This window comes from Mobula birostris, chromosome 6 (genome assembly GCF_030028105.1).
Source record: "Mobula birostris isolate sMobBir1 chromosome 6, sMobBir1.hap1, whole genome shotgun sequence".
Taxonomy (NCBI): domain Eukaryota; kingdom Metazoa; phylum Chordata; class Chondrichthyes; order Myliobatiformes; family Myliobatidae; genus Mobula; species Mobula birostris.
Genome location: NC_092375.1, coordinates 53,970,591 through 53,995,657, shown reverse-complemented (window position 1 = coordinate 53,995,657; position 25,067 = coordinate 53,970,591). Strand labels below are relative to the sequence as shown.

At 41.0% G+C, this 25,067-nt stretch overlaps 1 pseudogene; it reads right to left on the bottom strand.

Moving 5' to 3' along the window:
* The window catches only part of LOC140198688 (tRNA (cytosine(34)-C(5))-methyltransferase, mitochondrial-like), a 158,976-nt pseudogene that overhangs the window by 107,840 nt on the left and 26,069 nt on the right, over positions 1–25,067 (bottom strand).

Sequence of the window (25,067 nt, the reverse complement as noted above, 5' to 3'; positions counted from 1 at the left end):
GGAGAGGTCTGCAGGGTTATGGACTGGGTGCAGGTCAATGGGACGAGCGGAATAATGTTTGTGCACAGACTAGAAGGGCCAAATGGCCTGTTTTCTGTGTTGTAGTGTTCTATGGTTCTAATAACATACTGTTTCCTCCTCTAACCTGGTCTGAGATCAGCAAATACCTAAATACATTATCTGCATATTATACTTTCTACTTTGATCGCAGTCCCCTAAATGTATAATCCCTGCTTAGTAGATGTCAAAATACAACTATCTGCTATCACCCACCCATCCTACACTAATTTTAACTTTTCATTTTGCATATCCCTTTACTTATAAGAAAGTTAATTAGTAACGTCCCCAGACCTTCTCAAATACGTTTGGTAAAACCACCACGAAATGTTTCAAGATGTTGTTTGGGTATGACAGGAATCTTGGAAGAAGTAACATCGGTTTAAGAAAAATTGTGATGCTCAGAAACATCTCCCCTCTTTGCTTCTATCAAATACAAAATGCGTTCTGATCAGAACACTGCAATGATTTCAACTCAAGAACCTGTATTTATCTTCTGATATAAAATTGAACTTAAAACTGAAGTGCATTGTACAAACGCCAACGATGGAAGGGTATTGATCTAAGTCCCCGGGAGTCAGCAGCGTGGTCGAATCGTGCATGTTTGCCGTTGGACCGGCCTCAAACGGGCAATGGTGGGATTTGAGGGACATTAATCAAAAATGAAAGACGGGTGAGCGACAAAAAGTGGGTTAGTGTAGGCACGTCACGTCCCGTCCAATTTTAAAGGTGTTGAAGATAAGAAGTGAAAGTAAGATTTCATTTTGATTAAAACCGCACCGAGATGCATTAACGGAGGCTTATCCCGCAGCCCGTCTTTGATCAGCTGCCAAGTCATTATTGAAAAGCACCGAGGCGAGGCATTTTCCAACGAGCGCCAGACCGCGTGGCTCCAACACATATAGACATCGGGCCAGACGACACCTCCCCGGCCAAACCCAAGTGCTACCTTAACCGGTTTCATTCGGAAGAAAGCACACCTACCTAGGGTGGATCCGCCATTCGCGGACCACGACACCAACCGCCTCAGGACAGACAGACAGACAGACTCCCTTCCCTGCGTCACGTGGCAAACAAGCGGGAAAGGTGAGCGAGCTCTTACCTCAGGTGCTCAGGCTCAGGGCTTGCTTGTTGGACAGAGTGTATCTCATCCTTGGGTTCTTTTACAACAGACTTATTTAAGTAACTACATACTTAAAATACTTTATATCTGATAGTTACAGACATCCCACCCTGCAAAAACTCATTTCAGGGAGGTCACACCATCAATTTGCGGAGAGGTGGGATGTCTGAAATAGAGTAGCTCCTTAGCAGCTAGCCAGCTAGTTTAAATAGCGTTAGCTGTGCTAATGAACGAATGACACCTGTTAAACTCATCTCAACATGTCTTTTACAGTCTTAACCCACCATGGGCAATAGAAAAGTCACTGTTACAAACAGTGCAACAAACATTGTCATTATTTTTGACCCCTATTAGGCAAGGGTGCACTTTAGTGTAGTCTGGGGTGCAGTACATTTTATATTTTCTTTTTTTTTGGAACACTCTGCCTCTCTCGCTCTCTTTCTCTCTCTCTCTCTCTCTCTCTCTCTCTCTCTCTCTCTCTCTATCTCTCTCTCTCCCCCCCCTCAAAAAAAATCGATTTCCGGGCACGGGTATCAGGGAGCCACTATCAATATGCGGGAGACTCCCGGAACTTCATCACCTTCTGTGATGCCAATGGACAAAATACAACACAGGCGGATGAATCTGGCAGAAGCAGTGGTCTGATATTTATCTCTTTTACTTTTCATTACTTCGCTGATTTATATTCTGCCTTTCCTTATTTTATTGTAAGAAAAAATGGGTCATGGCTCACAGGCTAAAGGTGCATTTTCTGTCTCGAATTGGGCACTGGACATGGGAGATGTTAGCAGCGACACCACTAGTACCAGACAATGTCAGCTGTGTTAGTGTGGATCACATCTGGAAGTGTCCTGCTTAATCTCATGATGCCTGGGAATTCAAGAGGAACAGCTTACTTGTATGCCAACCATAAGATATAGGAGCAGAATTAAGCCATTCGGCAATCAAGTTTGCTCCGCTGTTTGATCATAGCTGATTTATTTTCCCTCTCAAAGCCATCTTCCTGACTTCTCCCTGTAGCCTTTGATGCCCTGACTAATCAAGAACCTATAAACATCTGCTTTAAATATCCCCAAATAACTTGGCTTCCACAGCCATCTGTGACAATGAATTCCATAAGATCACCACCTTCTGGATAAAGAAATTCCTTCTTATCTCTGTTCTAAAGGGATGTCCTTCTATTTTGCAGCTGTGCCCTCTGGTCCACAACAGTTTCCACAATAGAAAACATTCTCTCCATGCCCACACTATTTAGGCCTTTCGATATTCAGTAAGTTTCAATGAGATTTCCCCCCTCGTTCTTCTAAACTCCAGTGAGTACAGGCCCAGAGCCATCAAAAGCTCCTCAAACATGGATCCTTTAATTGCCAGAATCATCAGGCCAGGCAGCATCTATGGAGAAGACTAAACAGTCGATGTTTCAGGCCAAGACCCTTCATCAGGAATGGAAAAAAGTGATGAGAAGGCAGACTAAGAAATTGGTGGGAGGAGGGGGTGAAGTACAAAGTGGTAAGTGATAGGTGAAACCAGGTGAGGGGAGGGGTGAAATAAAGAGCTGGGAAACTGATAGGTGAAAGAGATAAAGGGCTGGAGAAGGGGGAATCTAATAGGAGAGGGCAGAAGTGCATACTAGAAAGGGAAGGAGGAGAAGCACCAGAGAAAGTTGGTAGGCAGGAAGGGAGATAAGATGAGAGAGCTAAATGGGAATGGGGAATGATGAAGGGAGGGGGTGCAGGTATCAGAAGTTCAAGAAATCGATATTCATGCCATCCTCCAACCTGATTGTGGTCTCATCGCAGCAGCAGAGGAGGCTATTGACTGACGTGTCAGAATGAGAATGGGATGTGGAATTGATATGGGTGGCTACCAGGAGATCCCACTTTTTCTGATAGACGCCGCATAGGTGCTCGGCAAAGCAATACCTCCCTCCCCTTTCTCGATCTCTCTGTCTCTATCTCTGGAGACAGTTTATCTACTTATATCTTTTATATACACACCAATTTTCACAGCTACCTGGACGATATCTGTTCCCACCCTGTTACTTGTAAAAATGCCATTCCCCCTTCTCTCGATTCCTCCATCTCTGCCGTATCTGCTCTCAGGATGAGGTTTTTCATTCTAGAACAAGTGAGGTGTCCTCCTTCTTCAAGGAGCTTTCCTTCCTCCACCATCAGGATCAATAAAGTACGACTATCAATGCTGCCTTCACCTGCACCTCTTCCATTTCACGCATGTCTGCCTTCACCACATCCACCTGCTACCCTACCAGGGATAGGGTTCCTCGTCATCACCTACCACCCCTCCAGCCTCCGAATCCAGTGCATAATTCTCCATAATTTCCCCCATCTCCAATGGGATCCCATCAGCAACCTTTCCCTCCCCCCTACTTTCCACTTTCCGCAGGGATTGCCCCCTTTGGGACTCCCCTGTCTATTCGTCCCTCCCTGCTGATCTCCTTCCTGGTACTTATCTTTGCAAACTGAAGAAGTTCCACACCTGTCCCTTCATTTCCTCCCTCACTACCTTTCAGAGCCCTAAACAGGTGAGGCGACGCTTCACCTGCAAGACTGTTAATATCATCTACTGTATCCAGTGCTCCTGGTGTGGCCTCCTGTGTATCAGTGAGATCAGTAGATTGTGAGACCACTTTGCCGTGCACCTATGCTCCATCTGCCAGAAAAAGTGGGATTTCCCGGTGGCCGCCCATTTCAATTCGATTTCCCGTTTCCATTCTGACATCTCAGTCCACTCCCTCCTCTACTGCTACGATGAGGCTACACTCTGGTTGGAGGAGCAACACCTTGTATTCCATCTGGGTAGCCTCCAACCTGATGGCATAAACATCAATATCTCAATCTTCCCATAATTGCCCCCCACCCTTTAAATATTCCCCATTCCCATTTCCCTCCCTCACTTTATCTCTTTACCTGCCTATTACCTTCTTCTGGTGCTCTTTCCCGTTCTCTTTCTTCCACCTCCAATCAGATTCCCCATTCTCCAGCCCTTTATCTCTTTCACCTATCAGCTTCCCATCTCTTTACTTCACTGCTCCCTCTCTCCCAGTGTTAACTAGTACCTTGTACTTCTTCCTCCCCTACCCCCCCCTCCACTGACTTCTCATCTCCTTTATTCCAGTCCTGAAGAAGGAACTCAGCCCGAAAGATTGACTGTTTTCTCTTTTCCATCTATGCTGCCTGGGCTGCTGTTCCTCCAGCAATTTGTGTGTATGTGATTTCCACATCTGCAGATTTCCTCTTGTTTGTGATTGTCGTAATCATTCTTGTGAACCTCCTCCAGACCCTTTTCAATGCCAGCATATCTTTTCTTAATTATGGGGCTCAAAACTGCCCCAAATACTTTGAATGTGGTCTGCTGGGCTTAGTAGCTAAGCCACACATGAACGCCAGGAGTTGGACTTCATTGTCAGGGGCTGTTTGAGACTCAGGCGATTGGGAGCATTTAATGGGTAGTGGGACCTTATCCCCACTTTCTTCCCCGGCTGTGACAACTCTAATCATAGGGCCAGTCCAAACAAAAATATTCTTACACAAAAGTAGCTGCAAATATCAGTATGCAATTATGTAATTGCATCTATGAAACATTATTGCATTCCGAAATACTGTTATTCAATTACATGATAAAGGCTGTCTAGTCCATTTGCCCCATATGGTACCTGTTCTGTGTCAGGAAGTATCAAGAGAGCAGGAATCAAGAGGAGAATTAATCTTTTGGTTGCCGGTTCAAGGATGATAGGTAAAACTTGGAAGATAAACCACATTGTCATCTTCATCAGGAGATAAAGAACCATGGAGGTTCTCTACTTAAAAATTATTTTCATATAAATTGTTAATGTGTAGATTTGTTAATTTCTGTTTGAAAGTAAAACCACTTAATAGGTGATAATTACAATTTATTTAATATGACAAATCATATTTCATTTTTAGATTAATACATTTGTATGTTCATAGGATTTGACAATTGAGAAATCAATTGCGAAGTTTATTGAAAATCCAAACTAAAGTTACATAAAACACTTTATAGCTATGACATCTGTTGTTAATAAGATAAAAATATAAAGTGTTTAAAATACGTATCAGGTCAGAGTAAATATTTCAGATCAATGACCTTTCATTTGATGCAGCCTGACCAGGTGAGTTTTTATTTTAGATTTCCAGCAATGCAGTTTTATTTATCAAAACTTAGCACGCCCATTTTCAAAAGTTATTAGAATGCTGTTTGATATAGTAATGGGGAATTCCTTTTACCATTAGTAGCGTAGTGGTTAGCACAAAGCTTCACCATACAGGCGACCCGTGTTCAAATCCAACTCAGCCTGTAAGGAGTTTGCACCTCCTCCCCGAGACCATGTGAGTTTCCTCCGGGCGCTCCAGGAAAACTGTAAGAACTAAGTTAGAGTTTCAGAAAGTGGAATCAGTTCCATAAGGGAATTCACATTTGCTGAGAGGGAGGTGCGGGAGGGTGTGGGTGAGTAGGGAATTGGGGAATCGTAACAGTCTGGAGGCATGTGGCAAACCTCTTCCTTAAAATCCACCTACCCAAAGCCATTTCTCAGTGCTTAACCCCTTGGGCTGAGCACTCCCCTTTTAATTATGCCTTGTCAGGCCTTTCATGTTGTTAAGTCCCTCATGAGCATATACATACATCAATTAAAATTGTGGATGTGGCTTTCAGCCATGCACCCAATTGGTGATCAAACTTATAACAAGGATTCATGAGCAAAACTGCAACTGAAATATTGTGTTACACAATAGAACTTTGAAACAATTGTAAAATTAATTGTTTACCAAATAATCTGCTTTTCATTCCCATTTTGCTGGTGGATCATTTCTCAAATTATATACATGGTTCAAAAAATTGAGTTGGCTTATACTTTTCATTTATTTCATACAATTTACAAAGAGGTCATTAATCCCATTTTGAGGCTATTTTGGTTTTCAAAGCATCTCCAATAGTCCTATTTCCCTACTTAGTTCTCTGTAACCTATTTTCTTTCACATGCCTGTTAATCCCTTCCTGATTCTCCTGCTGACTTCTTACGCTCCAGTAATTTACAGTAATTAATTTACCAGCATTTCATCAGGAAATGGATGAGAGCACATAGACCACCTATCCTGACAGTCAAAAGATCTAAAACAAAGTGTATGGGAATGAAAGGGCTTTCATTCTTGTCTCTGTATCCTGAAAATCTGTTCAAAAGCACCTTATAACCAATATAGTGCTCTTTTTGATATATTCATTGTTATAAAGTGAAGCATATTATAGAATTTCATTATAAATGTATTCTTCATCTCCTCGGCACACTGACAGAATTACTTTAGAGGATGAGAATGGACAATTAATAATAGGAATCCTGTTAGTGTGCTTTCTCGATCTTTGAAGGAATTGCTGCAGAGATGGATGTGTTGAATGTAATCTACCAATATTCCCTAGATTCTGGAGATGTTTTACTGCAGGTTATTAGAAAACCACAGTACCTGCAATAGAATATGGATAGGAAGCAGATCATAGATGGAATATAGGAAAATTAAATTTGAATATAAGGGTTAAGAAGAGCAAATTTCTGTTTCGAGTAAAACTGCAAAATGTTATAGTTTCACTCCCTTTAAACAGAACTACAGATTCTGGAGGTCCCACGTAATGTAGGAACTGGAAGTAATTAAGAAGGATAATGAAATGTTGGCCTGTATTGCAAGAGGTCAGTAAAATAAAAGTAGGGAAATCTTGATGCGATTTTACAGAATGCTAGTATGTTGGTGAGATAGCACCTGGAGTACCGTGCACACTTTTAGTCTTCATCTGGTACGGAGAGGCCACTGCACAGGACTGAAAAAAGCTGCAGGGGTTTGCAAACTCAGTCAGTTCTGTCATGGCACGAGCCTCCCCAGCATCGAGGACATCTTCCAAAGATGATGCCACAGAAAGCCGGCATCCGTATTAAGGATGCCTTCACCCAGAACATGCCCTCTTCATACTGCTATCATCAGGAAGGAGGTACAGGAACCTGAAGATAAACTCAGTGTTTTAGGATTAGCTTCTTCCCCTCCACCGTCAAATTTCCAAAGACAATGAACCACCCACAAACACCACCTGCTTATGCTCTCTTTTAGCACCATTTATTTAATTTTAAACGTATTTCTTATTGTAATTGATATTTTTATGCATTGCACTGTACCATTGCTGCAAAACAACATTTCACTATAAGAAATCTGATTCTTCATACTGATGGAATGATATATTTTCATACGAGGCAGTTTGGAGAAGGTTCACTGAATGATGTATGAAGATATTGAAGACTTCATGTCTTTATTCACTGGGCTTCATAAGAGTTTAGAAAAACAGGTGAGCTTATTGAAGACAGAAAATTCTCAGAGGTATTGATGCTGGGTGGATGCTATCATTATTGGGGTATCCAGAAGTCAGGGCATAGTTTCAAAATAAGTAAATTCCCAGGTAAGATGGAGATGAAAGTGAATTTCTTGGGAGGTTGTTAATGTTTGTAACACTCACCCACTGAGAGGTGTGAGAAAACCTTGAATGTCAATAATGAGAGACCAACAGATGGTTTAAATTTAGGGGATTAAGGGTTTTTGGGAGACAGTGCGAAGTGATGTTGAAGGCAAAACTGAATAACCCATGATCTCAATGATGGTTCAAGTCCTCAAACAACTGACTCCTATTCCTTATATTCTTGTTTTGTTCTTTATTAAAAAGCTGCAGTTGTAACTTGTGATTGAATTAATTGCCCAAAGTTACCAATTTTCTCAAGAATGGAATAAACGTCCTCAGATAATATCAAAGAAAAGCAGTAAAACGATGAATGAAGTTCTGCTTTATTTATATAATGGCATTAAGAACAGCCCTCCAGATAGACTGTTGACTGCTGACACTTAAATTTTATATTAAGTGTTGTGATATAATCTTTTCTAATGTTGTATAATATAAACATACAGCGTACAACATCAAATCTCCAGAAAAGATGTCCTCACTACTACATATGAGACACTTTAATCTAGTTTATTAGTGCCTTTTTATAATATTAACAGCATAATGAAATTACTCATCAATAGAATAAACAAGCAACACCTACTTGTTGATAAACTGTTCAGTAATTCCCATTTCAAGTACTGTCCGAAGTGAGATCTCATTACAGCCTAGATCCGAGATCTAAATACCAGAGGAATGAAGGAAACTGCCTTCAAGGTAGAACAACGTTCAGCCAAGAACCTTTTAACTGTTTTGTAATGTATTCTTGGAAATATTTATGGAGAATCTTTAAATTTTAACATGACTAAAGCTTTGACTTTTTTCTCAAAGTAATTTCCCTCCCCTTTGAATGATCCAGATTCCCTCCTCCCAGACACAGTTTTTTTTTGCCTAATTCTGTAATTTGGTCTCCTTCCATCCATAACTCAATTTCACATTCACAAAAGCTTTAATCAAATTTATTGTCAACTTTAGTAAAGCATATACAAATTATGTACTAGTTTGTCTATGCAAACTATACAATATTTTACATTTTATCCTGGACTTACCCAAGCCGCCTCCTATCTGAGTGTCAAATAATTATCCTAGTGCTGTTTGTATGGCTTTGATCTGCTACATCAGCTATGAGTCCTGTTTTCAAACTACACAAGGTCTCTATGTTAGCTAATGGCAATAGGGTCTCTGCATTAACACAGCCTGCAGCTACTCTAAACTCCAAACTTTGGCACCAGTCTGGAGGAGAACTTAAAGCCTCCAAAAAGTACAAATAGTTACCATGGAGGATATTATTTATTTTGATCACATATAAACACTAGATAACTAAATCTTAATTCAATGATAATGATATCACGATTGAGTCAAGATTATAAGTCCAATTCCCACTGTACACATTATTTAAACTGTCAGTTTCGTGTATAAAATGGGCAATGAATTGTTAGTGTATCATCTTTCAGCTATAGTGTTAAACCAAGGTTATATTTGCCTTCCCATGGGGATGTGGCTTTGGCCATTGAAGAACAGAATTCAGAGATTTGTGGAATACCTGTCAGCATAATCTCGGTAGTGGTGACATACCAGCTATACGAGGCACCCCAGAGTACTGGAGGAGTGTCACTTTTGTTATCTGCGCAGAATTCTGTAAACCCACTAGAAGGATAAGTGAACCAGACTTCAAAAACAGGCACTCTGCTCTGAATTCTGCTCAAGGCAAGAGCTTGTAAGATGGGGAAAATGATTCAAGGATGTTCTTCAAGTCACCTTGAGAAAACATGGCAACAACTGAGAGGACTTGCCCTCTCTCATACCATCAACCCATCTTGTCAAGCAGCTCCTGCTCCGTTAGTATTTTCCACAACGGCCTTATCTGCCAACACGGAACTAGTGTAGTACCAAATCATCCTCAAACCCAAGGGGCTGGTTAAAAAGAAGTGGGAGAATTCTCCAGTGAATTGGATAGATTTTACCCCAACAAACCAGAGAAACATATTTATTTCATTGCATTTGCAGGGAACTCCCTGCACACAAATTAGCTATCAACATAGCATCTCTAAGCAATCCATCAGCTGTGAGAATATCCCAAGAACATGAAAACCACTACAAAAATTAGGGCACCTTTTTTTCTCATCACAAAAGAAAGGTCATTTGAGAATCACTGTAAGTTTCTAAGTACAGAGATCAAATACTGGTAAGATGTCATTTGATTCAACTTTTTATTTTGGCTGGTGGCCAACTCTGCTCTACAGCACAAAGCATACTCAGTGCTTTATAAAGATAAAGGGTGTTCCTTGAAGCCATTGAATAAGTCAAAGATTAATAAAACTCTCAAAGCTAATAGTGATGCGAATTCCCAGCATGCTTTATCACATAGCCAGTGACAAGCATAGCCTATCTGCTTATTTAATGTTAAGGTTCTAAAAATCCTCATACTCTTACCTACTTGCCTGCTATTCTTGTATGTAGTGTTTTTTTTAGGGATATAATACTGATAGTTGAAATGTTAACAACTCTCCCTGCTTTATATGACAAAAAGGCGTATCAATTAGACTAGTTATGCAGTACATTTATCTTTTAGGTCACTGTCACAGAGAATGGCTCTGTTTTAAGTAGCAGAAGCATATATTGGTACACTGTAGGAAATATTCTGATGCTCGCAAATAATTAATATGTTTTTAACCTGTAGCGTCAGATTGCATCTGGATGGAAGATGGCTACAAATACCCTATATTACTAGTCATCTACTAGATACCTTGTGTCTGGATTTACTTAGGAAGTCTTTCTCAAGCTTTTTTTTTCCTGCATTTGCTTTCAGTTGTTCTACATTGTGAGGTAAAATTCATGCCGTTACTTACTTCCAGGTGTATTTTATTCAGAGTGCAGATTGTCCTCTTCAGAAAATTGTGATGGTTTATTCTTTAGGGCAGCATTTTCTTTGCTGCACTGCCAAAAAATAAAGCCCTCGAAGTTCAAATTTATTAAAGAAGTGCATATGTGTCACTATATACTAGCCTGAGATTTATTTTCTTGCACGCGTTCACGGTAGAAATGCAATAGTCAATGAAAAACTGTACACAAAGACTAAACAAACAGTCATGTCCAAAAGAAGACAAACTGTGTAAATACAAATAAAAATAGTGTTAATAAATAATACTGAGAACATGGCTTGTAGAGCCCTTGAAAGTGAGTCCATAGGTTGTGAAGTCACTTCAGTGTTGAGGTGAATGAAGTTATCCATGCTGGTAACTTGTTAAGCATTCACTACAAACTTCTTAGGACATACACATTTTATCCTGCCTCTACTACATGTGCTATTCACTAAGTTTCACATATCACACAATCCAAGACAGAGGCTTGTCACAAATGATTGAATGGACACATTAGAGGAGATTCACAGGATTAGGAGTGTAATTTTACTGAGTGGTATATTTTCTACTTCAATGTTCTGCTCTATTATTGCTAAGACTGGAAAATCTATGTAATTACTAATATAAATAGATGACTTGTCATAAATGACAAGTTCAAGAGAGTTAGATAGGTGCCTGGAGAAGGTATGATAAAAGACAAATGCAGTAGAATAGAAGATTGGACTCGTTGGAATTTAGAAGATTGAGGGGGGATCTGATTGAAACGTATAAAATCCTAAAGGGATTGGACAGGCTAGATGCAGGAAGATTGTTCCCGATGTTGGGGAAGTCCAGAACAAGGGGTCATAGTTTGAGGATAAAGGGGAAGCCTTTTAGGACCGAGATTAGGAAAAACTTCTTCACTCAGAGAGTGGTGAATCTGTGGAATTCTCTGCCACAGGAAGCAGTTGAGGCCAGTACATTGGCTATATTTAAGAGGGAGTTAGATATGGCCCTTGTGGTTACGGGGATCAGGGGGTATGGAGGGAAGGCTGGGGCGGGGTTCTGAGTTGGATGATCAGCCATGATCATAATAAATGGCGGTGCAGGCTCGAAGGGCCGAATGGCCTACTCCTGCACCTATTTTCTATGCTTCTATGTTTCTATGTTAAGATGGGTTACAGTGTTTTTTTTAATCTGCCTTGTCTATATATTAATATGATGTATCAAATGACTAAAAGTAAAAAGATTCCAGGAATTAAAAATACAGAACATAAATGTTAATTGTATGTAACTATTGAAAGAGATTGGGGTAATTCTTTGAATTAATCATGAAATCAAGCAGAAATTTGATACTTTATACGTATTAAAATGAAGTACGAAGTACTTGAGAGCAACTCACAAGATAGAATTAGATGTATTTCTTCAGATCCTATAAAGAAGACAGGTGTATGAATCAATTTTAGTTATAGTGCTTAACTCAGGTACTATTTTCTAAGGTAGAGTTCACAACACAATTTAATCATGTTTCATACTATTTTTGCAGTGTTGTGTGAATTTGGTGGTGGCAGAGATGTTACTTCTAAGAGGAAGGATGAGTCACAAATTATTCTCCAGAATTCAAAGGCATGCATCATGTGACAGGAAACTATTCATTTCAAGGCACAGTGCAAATTTTTCACTGCATTTCACATCACTGAGTTATGGGTCGCAATGTTCTATTCGCAAGCAACTGTATAGTTCTGTGTAATAATTTTAGCTTTATAACACACGATCTGATGATTGATATAGTAAATGAAGGACTGAAAATAATGGAATTCTGATTTCACCAAAACCACAGGGTTCGTATGTTCTATATCAGGCAGAGTGCAAAGTATTATTTCTCGTATTTCATATTTTCTTATGATGTAGAAGACTATTCATCCCTCTGAGTTTCGCCAGCTCTAGAGCAATCTCAACAATCCCATTTATTTCCTCGCAATCCAACCTCATTCACATACCCATCAGCTCCACCTTGATTTCTTCTTCACCCATATACATCAGGGACAAGTTACACTAACTAATTAGCCCATCAACCAGGATGTGAGTAGAAATTGGAGCTCTGGACGAAACCCTTGTGGTCACAGGGAGAATGGGCAAACTCTTCACTGACAACAGCAGGTTTGAACCAGAGTTGTTTCAGCTGTGAAGTGGCAGCTGTACCTGCTATATTATCGCTGTCCATCTTATCTCTGGTTTCTGAAGTACTTGTGCTTCACTAATCTAAGTTTTTTTTGTTAGGGGTAAGTTTTTTTTAAACGCAGAGAGTGCTGAGTACGTGGAATGGGCTGCTGGCGACGGTGGTGGAGGCGGATACGACAGGGTCTTTTAAGAGACTCCTGGATAGGTATATGGAGCTTAGAAAAATATAGGGCTATGGGTAACCCTAGGTAATTTCTAAGGTAAAGACCTGTTCGGCACAGCTTTGTGGGCTGAAGGGCCCGTATTGTGCTGTAGGTTTTCTATGTTTCTATCTCACAAAGGGACATTTCCCAATACAACCTGGTCACTGATGAGAACTGCCCCTGAATGCTGCACTGATGAAAGAAAGGATGGAAGTGGTCCTAAACATTCAGAGCAATGGAACAGGCTTTTGAAAAATAATGGCCACAAGAAGCACATTCTTTGTTTTAGAAGACTCTTGGAGGCCCACCAGGGCTGTAATTATGTTCTCCTGGCAGCAGTTCCCTATGGGTGGAGACAACCTACGTCTCCAGGACATGAGTGCAGTCTTTGAAAGCATACATTTTGGAGGAGTCATGGACTGAAGGATAAGTTGATGAAGTCTGTCGTATGTAAATATGAGGGTTGGGTACCTCCATAATACAGCAGTGAGCGACAAACTGAGATGTGGCAGAAATCTGCAGCAGCAGGTTGGACTGATCCTGAGGTTAGCAAGCTGAGCGTGATCACGGACCCCCAATTCCCACAGGCAAAATAATAAAAAACAAATATGAAACTGTATTGAAGTTGTCACAGGTTACAGTCTCCAGTGAGGACAAAATAAAAGTTTGCCTGCTGACCTGTCATGTAAACAACAGGAATTCTGCAGATGCTGGAAATTCAAGCAACACACATCAAAGTTGCTGGTGAACGCAGCAGGCCAGGCAGCATCTCTAGGAAGATGTGCGGTCGACGTTTCAGACCGAGACCCTTCGTCCTGACTGCACATCTTCCTAGAGATGCTGCCTGGCCTGCTGCGTTCACCAGCAACTTTGATGTGTGTGACCTGTCATGTAACTTTGTTTTCAGGAGAAATGTGATTAGCAAAACCCCATAATTCTTCAAATAAATAAGAACTTTTGTTTGCAGGACTAGTGAGTTTGAAAATGTAACTGATTAATTTTGCGTGTTGCACTACTGTTGACTTCTACCCAGTTAGAAAAGGTAGTAAGGCAATAAAAAAATCCACTGAAAAGTCAGTGGTTGAATTTCAGAATAAAACAAGAAAACCCAGAATGGGTGCATTGTTCCAATGTTCAATAGCACAGTACTAGCTTTTGGTGTTATGTGAAAGAATTAAGGCCAACCAGTTAAGAGTTTGAGGTGACATTATAAGGACTGTCCACCAAGGGAAGCAGATTTCATTTCCTGAAGGATATTAGGGTACTAGTTGTGTTTTTGCAACAATCTTGTAGTTTTGCTGTCACCATTACAATACTGTTTAATACCAATTTAGTTAATTAATTGTACTTGGCATTCTCTATCTAACATGATGTCTATAAATGATCAGTCAAAATTTCTGGATTACTGGTCAAATGATACAAGGATGATTTTACTATAGCATGCCTGCAGTACAGTTTGTATGTTCCTCTAACCAATGAACTATTGTTGATTTAGTGCAATATTCTTTTATCTTTAATGATTGTATAGTTCAGACACAAGACAACTATGTCCTAGGGCGAATAAATATCACACCTACTTCAACACCATTATTGAAAACATTTTAGCCCCATTTTGCAGTATGTGGTAATGAGCTTGAACAATCATACATTTTCCCATTTATATACAATAGTTTATCCATTTGACCTGACATTTCTGGAAACTTTGATTTTAAAAAAGGAAAATGTAATGACTGAACAGAGATTCAACAAATAATTATTTTGTCTCTAAATCCTGGGTTTAAGCGTACCCTCAGCTTGGAATGGGAGCACCATTTTGTTTCACAAAGGGAAGAATCTTTGCTTAAACATCAGATGTCTCGTGTTTTAGTGCACTAATCATATGCTGTGTATAGCAAAACTGCTTATTCAATATTCACACAACAATGTGTAATTATCTAAAAGACTTTTTAAATAATACTAGGATGCCCAACACAGGTTTAAAAAGGACTGATCCAGTCCTCAGTGAAACCTAAGCCAATTTAGTACAGCTAGAAATAGTTTGCTGCACAGCAAACACAAGTCATCAACTCTATAAACAGACTGCAACGACACACAATAATAAATATGAGAGAGCTCCAGAACTTTGTGCCATGAACATTGTTGGGATGTGTATATTTAAACTCATTTTTGCCACTTTTCTGAAGTCAAGAATTCCACTGTGATGATAATGTAAAGGTTACTTGATTCCCTCCAGTTAGAACTTCAATCTAATATTGTGGGGGCGCGGGCAAGTAGATCAGGCATGTAGGAAGAATATCAAAGGCAGACACACTGAGCACTGGAGGGCTGCAGTCTATCAACAAGCAAAGGGGCTTGGAGTGGAGATGCATCAAAATTATCCTGTAAAATTGTTCACAAAATGGTGTGAAGTTGCCAAGGTAGGCTGGTACATTGGAGCTTTTGTTTTGAGATTTGGATTGAATATTGCAGTAGATAGGTTAGATGAGATTTACTCCCTGCAAACTGCTTCATAGTTAAAACAGTAGCAAATATTCATCCAGTCAGCGTAGATAGAACTTATAGGGAAATACAGCGCAGAAACAGGCCCTTTGGCCCATCAGGTCCACGCCAAACCATTTAATTTGCCTACTCCCATCAACATGCACCAAGACCATAGTCATCCATATCCCTCCTATCCATGTACCTATTCAAACTTCTCTTAAGCATGGAAATCGAGCTCCAATGCAGCACTTGATCTGACAGCTCATTCCACACTACCACGACCCTCTGAATGAAGTATCCCCTCATGTTTCCTTTAAACTGCTCACCTTTCACCCTTAACCCATGACCACTTGTTATAGTCCCAGCCAACCTCCGTGGAAAAAGCCTGCTTGCATTGATCCTATCTATACCCCTCATAATTGAATATACATCTATCAAATCTCCTCTCAATCTTTTATGTTCTAAACACTACAGTCCTAAGCTATTCAACCTTTCCTTAAAACTCAAATCCTACAGTCCTGACAACATAATTGTAAATTTTCTCTGCACTCTTTCAGCCTTGTTTACATCTATCCTGCAAGCAGGTGACCAAAACTGCAAACCAGATTCAATCTCAACATAACATCCCATCTCCTGTACTCAGTACATGGATTTATGAAGGCCAATGTGCCAAAAGCTTTCTTTACAACTCTATCTACCTGTGACGCCACCTTCAATGAATTATGTACCTGTATTCCCAGATCCCTTTGTTCTACCACACTCCTCAGTGCCCTACCATTCATGGTGTAAGACCTACCCTGGTTGGTCCCACTGAAGTGCCAAACCTTGTCGCACTTGTCTGCATTAAATTCAATCTGTCATTTTTCAGCCAGTTTTTCCAGCTGACACAGATCCCTTTGTAAGCCACGATAGACTTCCTCACTTTCCACTACACCCCTATCTTGGTGTCATCCACAGATTTGCTGATCCAGTTAACCACATTATCATTCAGATCATTGACACAGATGACAAACAACAAAGGACCCAGCACCGATCCCTGCGACGTTTCACTAGTCATGGGCCTCCAGATAGACAGTCAACCCTGTACCACCACTCTCTGGCTTCTCCCACAAAGCCAATGTCTACTCCAGTTTACTACCTGATCCTGAAGGCCAAGCGACAAACTTCTTGGCAACTCTTCCATGCAAGACCTTGTCAATTGCCTTACTAAAGTTGTGGTATATCCAGGGCTGGTTTAACTCTTGAAAAATCTCACACAAATTAAGAGTCACACACAAATAAATTTTCCTTCTGAGTAAAGCATAATCAATGTGATCAGGGCAGGTTTCATAACTTGTGCTGATTTGAAGACATATACATAAATATTTATTCTGTTAATGCATTATGCCTCAACATTTTTGGGTGTGTTTCCATTTGTTGGAATTAGAACTATAATACACATCACATTAAAGATGAAATCAACTGAGACAATATGCCATTCCTGGGAAGACTTAATAATGTTCAGATATTGATATCTGTAGGAAGTGAAGTGTTGTTTAAATTCATTATTGCAAATAAGTGCTTTTACAATGTTTATCATATTTATTTAGAAATTATTACAAGATGATATCATGCGTTGCTAACATTTAGTTTTCCATTAAAACAGTTCACATCCACATTTGTTTGCAATGCTCTTCAGATACAGTTCAATTAGATAAGCTAATATTAGCCTGAATAGAATCCAATGAGAAAAATCTGATATAGGTTTTTATAGCTGGAAGTAATAAATCCTATAAAAGATCTACAGTTATAGTACATTGCTTTGGAATAAAAATTGGAGAATAGTATCTGGAATTCAGAAAGATCTTTGTAATAAGGTGTCTTCATGCACTTGCTCCCCCAATAACAACCTACAGTAATTGGCAATATTGCGTTCTGCAACAGAGGTAGTTGTTAACAATGAGCCTATTGAATTTAAGAATGGGTTTAATACTTGTATCAGGAATTGGTGCTTATTATTCTATCATTTCATATTATCATATTATTTTCCATCTCAGTTGTATCAAATTAACTTTCCAAAACACATCATCTCCCTCCTTTGCCAAAAAGATAAACTCACGCTAGGATTCACAGGAGCATTTGCAGAGCTTCTGGGCAGAGAGGGACTGCAGGGAGTCTGTTGAAGGAATCATTAGCACACTGCTTTAGCCAAACCTTGTCAGAGTTTCAGACAAACATGACAGCACCTTTCATTCCACCTGTAAGGACCAACCCAATTTTTCTGCCTTTTCTGTTGCTGCCACTGAAACAGACACAATTTACAATTATGTTGTCAGTAGACCATAGCGTTTCAAGACAGCATCTCCTCTTTAAGCCAGCACCACTAACGCAATGATAACTCAAACCAAATAAAAGCCTGAAATAAACATTGTAGGACCAGATCACTTGGAGATATTCTTAGTTTTCAGACTAATTTTACTGTATTTTGATGTGATAGTGTATACCACTACTAACCTTTGCAAGATAGCAGCAGTAGGCTTTGGGTGATGATTAAGATCTCCTTGGAGGCTTGTTTACATACCAGATGAATCCTTCCCAGCTCACCAACATAGATCAGGTTACAAGAGGGTAGAAGTTCTGCCTCATTTCTACTCCAACATAAGAATCCATAAAGAGTTCCTGCTAGTAAATATACTTCCAAGAAAGCATTTAATAAGGCCTCCTTAAAACGTTTCCACACTAGATTAGAATGCATAGATTTCACAAGGATGGAGGAGTGGTTAACTGATAGAAAGCAGATAATCAGGATAAATGGGTCATTGTTACATTGTTCTATTTCAGTAACTGAAATACCATAGAGATTAGTGTTGGGGCATCAACTATCTAATAACTATATTGATGACCAAGATGAAGGAATTGGGTATATTGCAGTCAATTTGCTGATGAATCAGATTCAGTTTATTACTGGGATATGTCGTGAAATATGTTGTTTTAGTGGCAGCAGAACATTACAAAGCAATAATAAAAACTATAAATAATAATATACAGTAGATATAAAATTAAATAATTAGTGCAAAAGGAGAACAGAAAAAGAAGAGAAATAGTGATGTAGTGTACACAAAAATCCAATGGCAGGGAGGAGGAAACCATTCCCAAAATCTTGAACATGAGTGTGTGTCTTCAGGCTCCTGTACCTCCTCCTTGATGGTAGCAATGAGAAGAGGGCATGTCCTGGGTGATGGGGGTCCTTGATGTCAGCTGTCACCTTTTTCAGTCATCCCCTTTTGAAAATTTCCTCGATGCTGGGAGGCTAGTGCCCATAATGGAGCTGGTTGAGTGCAACTTTCTGCAGTTTTTTCTAATCCTGTGCAGTGGCCCCTTCATACAGATGCAACCAGTTAGAATGCTCTCCATGCTACACATGTAGAAACTTGTGAGTCTTTGGTGATATAGATGTCTCCTCAAGCTCCTAACAAAATATTTGTAATTGCATCAATATGATGGACCCAGGATAGATCTTCAGAGATGTTGACACCCTGGAGCTTTAAACTGCTCATCCTTTCCATTGCTGGTGCCCCGAAGGACTGGAGTTTGTTCCCTTGATTTCCCCTTCCTGAAGTCCACAATCAACTCCTTGGTGATTCTGATGTTGAGTGCAAGGTTGTTGTTGCGACACCACTCAACTAGCTGATCTATCTCATTTCTTTACATCCCCTCGTCACCATCTGAAATTTTGCCAAACACAGCTGTATCATTGGCAAATTTATAGATGCCATTTAGGCTGTGCTTGGGCACACAGTCATGAGTGTAGACAGAGCAGGGGAGCAGGCTAAGCATGCGTGCTTGAGGTGCACCAGTGTTGACTTACAGCAAGGAGGAGATGTTATTTCCAATCCGCACTGAATGTGGTCTCCCAATGAGGAAGTCAAGGATCCAGTTGCAGAGGGAGGTACTGTACAGAGGCCTGGGTTTTGGAGCTTGTTGATTAGTACTGAGGGTATGATGGTATTGAACCCTGAGCTGTGATCAATAAACAGCAGCCTAACGTAGGCATTGCTCTTGTCTACGTGATCCAAGGCAGAGCAGAGAGCCAGATTGATTGCATCGACCATAGATCTATTGTGGCGGTAGACAAATTGCAATGGGTCCAGGTCCTTGCTTAGGCAGGAGTCAATTCCAGCCATGAAACAACTTCTCAATCACTTCATCACAGGAGATGTGAGTGCGTGTGGGTGATAATCATTGTGGCAGCTCATCTTGCTCTCTTAACAACTGGTATGATTGTTGCCTTTGTGAAGCAGGTGGGAACCTCCAACTACTGCAGTGAGAGACACTTGGTTGACACAGATTTTCCAGGTACACCATCAGGGCCTGATGCCTTGCCAGGGTCATGAAAGGTTTTCTGATATCAGTCCCTGAGACAGAGATTACAGAGTCACCGGATTATTTTCCCTTGCAGATCATGTATAAAAGACATTGAGCTCATCTGGGAATGAAGTAGCACAGCTAATTATGATGTTAGGTTTCGCTTTGTAGGAAGTTATGGCCTGCAAACCCTGCCAGAGCTGGCATGCATCCGTTTCTGTCTCTATCAATCGGAATTGTTTTCTCGCACTTAGGATAGACTTCCATATGTCATACTTGGACTTCTTGTAAAGTTCTGATCACTGGTCTTGAATGCCACAAATCTAGCCCTCAGCAGACTATGAATCTACTGGTTCATCCACAGCTCGTGATTTAGGTATATCTGGTATGTTCTCAAAGGCACACACTCACCCACACAGGTCTTGATGAGGTAGGTTAACACTGTGGTATATTCATTCAGATCTAAAGATGAATTCCTGATATCGTCCAGTCCATCAACTTAAGGCAGTCCAGTAAGTGCTCTTCCACCTCCCTTGAACATACCTTCTTGGACCTCACCACCAGTGCTGCAGTCTTTAGTCTCTGCTTATACACTGAGAGTAGAAGTACAGTCAGTTGATTGAACTTTCCAAAGTGCAGGTGTTGGATGGCACTGTAAGTGTTTCCTGGATGGTGGTATAACAATGGTCAAGTATCTCTGGTTCCACAGGTGATATGTTGGTGGTAGCTGTTCAGAGACTTCTTCAAGCTGGCCCAGTTGACATCCCTCACAATGATAGGGAAGGCATCAGGGTGCTCTGTTTTGTGACTCCTGTTTATGGTGCTCAGCTCCTCCAGTGCCTGCCTGACATTGGCCTGATGTGGAATGCAGATTGCTACCAGGATGATGAGAGAAAACTCCCTTGGCAAATAAAATTTATGGCACTTGACCGCAAGACGTTCCAGGTCAGGTGAGCAAGACTGAGACAGAACCATCACATGTGTACACCACAATGAGTTAATCATGAAGCATACTCTTCCTCCTCCACCTTTCAAAGACTCAACAGGCCTGTCGTGGAGAATGGTGAAGCCATTGGGCTGCAGTGCTGCATCCAGAATTGAAGAGCTTAACCATGTTTCTGTGAAGCAAAGTAGACAACAGTCCCTAATGTCCTTCTGGTACAGCAATCCTGCTCTGAGGTCTTCAAATTTTCCAGAGGCTCTACATTCCCCAGGAGAATAATTTGGGGGGGGGGGGTGTCTATGCGTCTGAATTTCAATTTTACCTGTAGCCTACGGAGACTACCCCACTTCCATTTTTTAATATATGGGGAACAGCACTTGCAACCTGAGTCTCCCATCCAGGATTTGTCGACTTTGATAATTAATAGATTCCTTAAACATCTTAAATGATATTGCTTACTGAAGTACCCATGGCTGTGACTGTGGATTTCCTAACCAGGAATACTTGAAGATTGCCATTGGAGCTGCACTCAAAGAGTCGCCACTTATTGGCACCATCTTCTTAATGGTGGATAGCAAGTTGAGAGAATGACACAAAGAGCCTGAAGACAGAGAATTCCATACAGATGATTCAGAAAATGGATGGGTGTTTGGTGATTGGAAAACAAGGTGTGAAAATCAGAGGGTTACCTACTTTGGAAAGAAACCTATTCCAATAATCTAGGGATTTGTTTTGCCAACCTACTAGATTTTCCAGTTTATCAAAGGTCACTCCCATTCATATCCAAACAGCCTCTCAAAATCCAGTCCTGTGTCCCCATCACGAGAGATGGAAATGGGTAAGGTTGGCTCAGTAGAGCTCCGATGCAGGTGTGTAGGCCAATCCCCTGTACAGTGGATTTCAGAAACATTGATGGACTCCAACGATACCATCCACTTTGGAAGATGGAAATAGGAGGTTATCAATGGCCTATGGGAGCTAAAGGTCCAAGAAGAAGAAGAATATCCAAATACAATTTCATTTCATGTGTATTTTAACATGGTACATAGCGTTATAACTTTTCCAGTGTACTCAGTGAGTAAAAGAACAGGAAACATACAAGCGTTCCAGATCCTGGCTCTAGCTGCAAACCACACCTTTTTCTGACTCCTGGTGGTTTGGATCCCAATCCTAGCCACAACCGCAGTCCATGTCCCTGACTCTGGCCACACATCTCAGTTGCACTTCAGACCCCTAGTCACATGCTGAACCATCAAGATTCCCAATATATCGATGTGAGACTACAAAATTTTGGTATACAGTGGGATCAAGTGGTCACAGTACACAGAACACCACAAGATAGTAGGTAGGTAGTTTAGAATGATAATAGAATGTTGGTCTTTATACAAGGAGTATGGGATGAAAGAATATAGAAGTTTTGATGATGGTGAGAGCACACCTGGAATACAGAATACAATCTTGTCTCCATGTTTGAGAAACAAAGTGCTTGATTGGAGGCAGTACAGAAGATTCACAAGGTTCATTCCTGGGATGAGTTGGCTGACCTATGAAGACTGGACTAGTCAGAATCATATCAAATGGTGAAGCTGGATCAAGGTATCAACCATGTTCCTGCTTCCTTATGTAACAAAGAAAGTTCCAAAATAACTGATAACAATGTTTAATTTACTTTGAAATATTGTATTTTGTTTCTCTAGACAGTACAAATTCAAAAGGTAATACATTTCACATTATCAGTAACATATCAGCAAGCTTTCTAGCGGGGATTCTCAACCATTTTGATGCCATGGACCGATACCATTAAGCAAGGGGTCCACGGTCCAGAGGTTGGGAACCCCTGCTTTACTGTACTATCTATGAAATTGAATAAATAAATTACTATCAGCCAAGCCAGGCAAATAACTTGAAAATTCGCCAATAAAGCTAATTAAGTAATGTATAAAGACAACAAATACCAATAGGTTTTTTAAAAAACCAAGCAACACACACACACAATGCGAGTGGAATACAGCAGGCCAGACAGCATCCGTAAGAAGAAGCACAGTCGATGTTTCAGGCCAAGACCCTTCATCAGGACGAACTGAAAGAAGAAATAGTAAGAGATTTGAAAGTGGGAGGGGGAGGGGGAGGGGGAGGGGGAGATCTGAAATGATAGGAGAAGACAGGAGGGGGAGGGATAGAGCTAGGAGCTGGAAGGTTGATTGGCAAAAGGGATACAAGGCTGGAGAAGGGTGAAGATCATGGGATGGGAGGCCTAGGGAGAAAGAAAGGGGGAGGGGAGCCCAGAGGAAGATGGAGAACAGGCAAGGAGTTATTGTGAGAGGGAGAGAGAGAGAGAGAAAGAAAGAGGAAAAAAGGGAAATAAACAAACAAACAAACAAACAAATAAATAAATAAATAAGGGATGGGGTAAGAATGGGAGGAGGGGCATTAACAGAAGTTAGAGTAGTCAATGTTCATGCCATCAGGTTGGAGACTACCCAGACAGAATATGAGGTGTTGTTCCTCCAACCTGAGTGTGGCTTCATCTTGACATTTGAGGAGACCATTCCGCTGAACACCTACGCTCTGTCCGCCAGAGAAAGCAGGATCTCCCAGTAGCCACATATTTTAATTCCACCTCCCATTCCCATTCTGATATGTCTATCCATGGGCTCCTCTACTGTCAAGATGAAGCCACACTCAGGTTGGAGGAACAACATCTTATATTCCGTCTGGGTAGCCTCCAACCTGATGGCATGAACATTGACTTCTCTAACTTCCGCTAATGCCCCTCCTCCCGTTCTTACCCCAACCCTTATTTATTTATTATTTTTCCCTTTTTTCTCTCTCTCTGTCCCTCTCACAATAACTCCTTGCCTGCTCTCCATCTTCCCCTGGCTCCCCTCCCCCTTTCTTTCTCCCTAGGCCTCCCGTCCCATGATCCTCTCCCTTCTCCAGCCTTGTATCCCTTTTGCCAATCAACTTTCCAGCTCCTAGCTCTATCCCTCACCCTCCCGTCTTCTCTTATCATTTTGGATCTCCCCTCCCCCTCCCACTTTCAAATCTCTTACTATCTTCTTTCAGTTAGTCCTGATGAAAGGTATTGGCCCGAAACTTCGACTGTGCTTCTTCCTATGGATGCTGTCTGGCCTGCTGCGTTCCACCAGCTGTTGGTGTGTGTTGCTTGAATTTCCAGCACCTGCAGATTTCCTCGTGTTTGTGTTTTTAAAAACTAATGTTTTATTGTGTCTAAACCTCAGAGGCAGCATCAGTGCAAGTTCAGCAGTTGCCAGGGCTGTGGCAATACTTCCTGCTATTCATGGGGTCTTAACTGGAAACCAGAAGTTATGTAAGGAAAACACATTTTTCTTCTGGTGAGAGCCTAGAAGTTAGGTTACACTCTTTCCTGGTGCCATGAACTTGTACTGGATAAAGGTAACATTTGCACAGAGTCCTGCACTGATACAGGAGCCTGTGGTTCCTGATACAAAGCCTCAACCAATCTGACACAGTTGGAAATAATTTGCTGTGCACATTCCCTGCGGTAGCCAGAGAGCAGCAACACACAATGTGTTTGACATTGACCGGAGCTTTTCAATAGTAGAAATTAAGGTTGTGGTGAGTGAAATAAATGCCAGAAGGGAGACACTGAGTGTAGTGTGTGTAGTCAGAGTCTCCATAATTACAGGATAGAACAGATGGAGAGGAACAGGAGGAGGGAGATGATCACTGTACCAGATATCCCATAGCATGGGAAGTCTGGTAAAATGAGGCTGGCACCATGAGAGATACAAAAATCATGGAATGCTGAACCATGGGGAGAAACATTGGTATTAATGATTCTAGTGCTCAGAGGATGCACACTTAATTTGTAAACACTCTTTCAAAGAGTCCCTTATTGCCCAGGGAGTCAATACTCTCTCTGCTGTGAGTTGAGACTGATGGTCTCCCCATTTGCCATTCTCATCCTCCTGCACATTTTCCTGCTGTTATTTATTTATTTAGTTATACAATGTGGAACGCCTGCTTTACTATATTACCTATGAAACTGATAGCTCTTTCCTTTGAGCCACACCGCCTCAGAAACCCCCAACAAATCCAATTAACCCTAACAGAATCACAGGACAGTTTACAATGACCTATTAACCTAACTGGTAACCCTTTGGACTGAGGGAGGAAATTGGGGAAAACCCACGTTTTCCACGGGAGGACATACAGAGGCTCCTTACAGGACGGCACCGGAATTGAACTCTCAACTTCAGAACACCCCAAGCTGCAGTAGCACCGCTGCACTACTGTGGTGCCCAGTACCACCACTGCCCTGTTCTTCAGCCTTTGCCTCGTGGCCTTGCTGCTCCTCCTATGGTGTTAGCAGCTCTCTCTAGGTAGCAAGGTAGTACAGTCTGCAA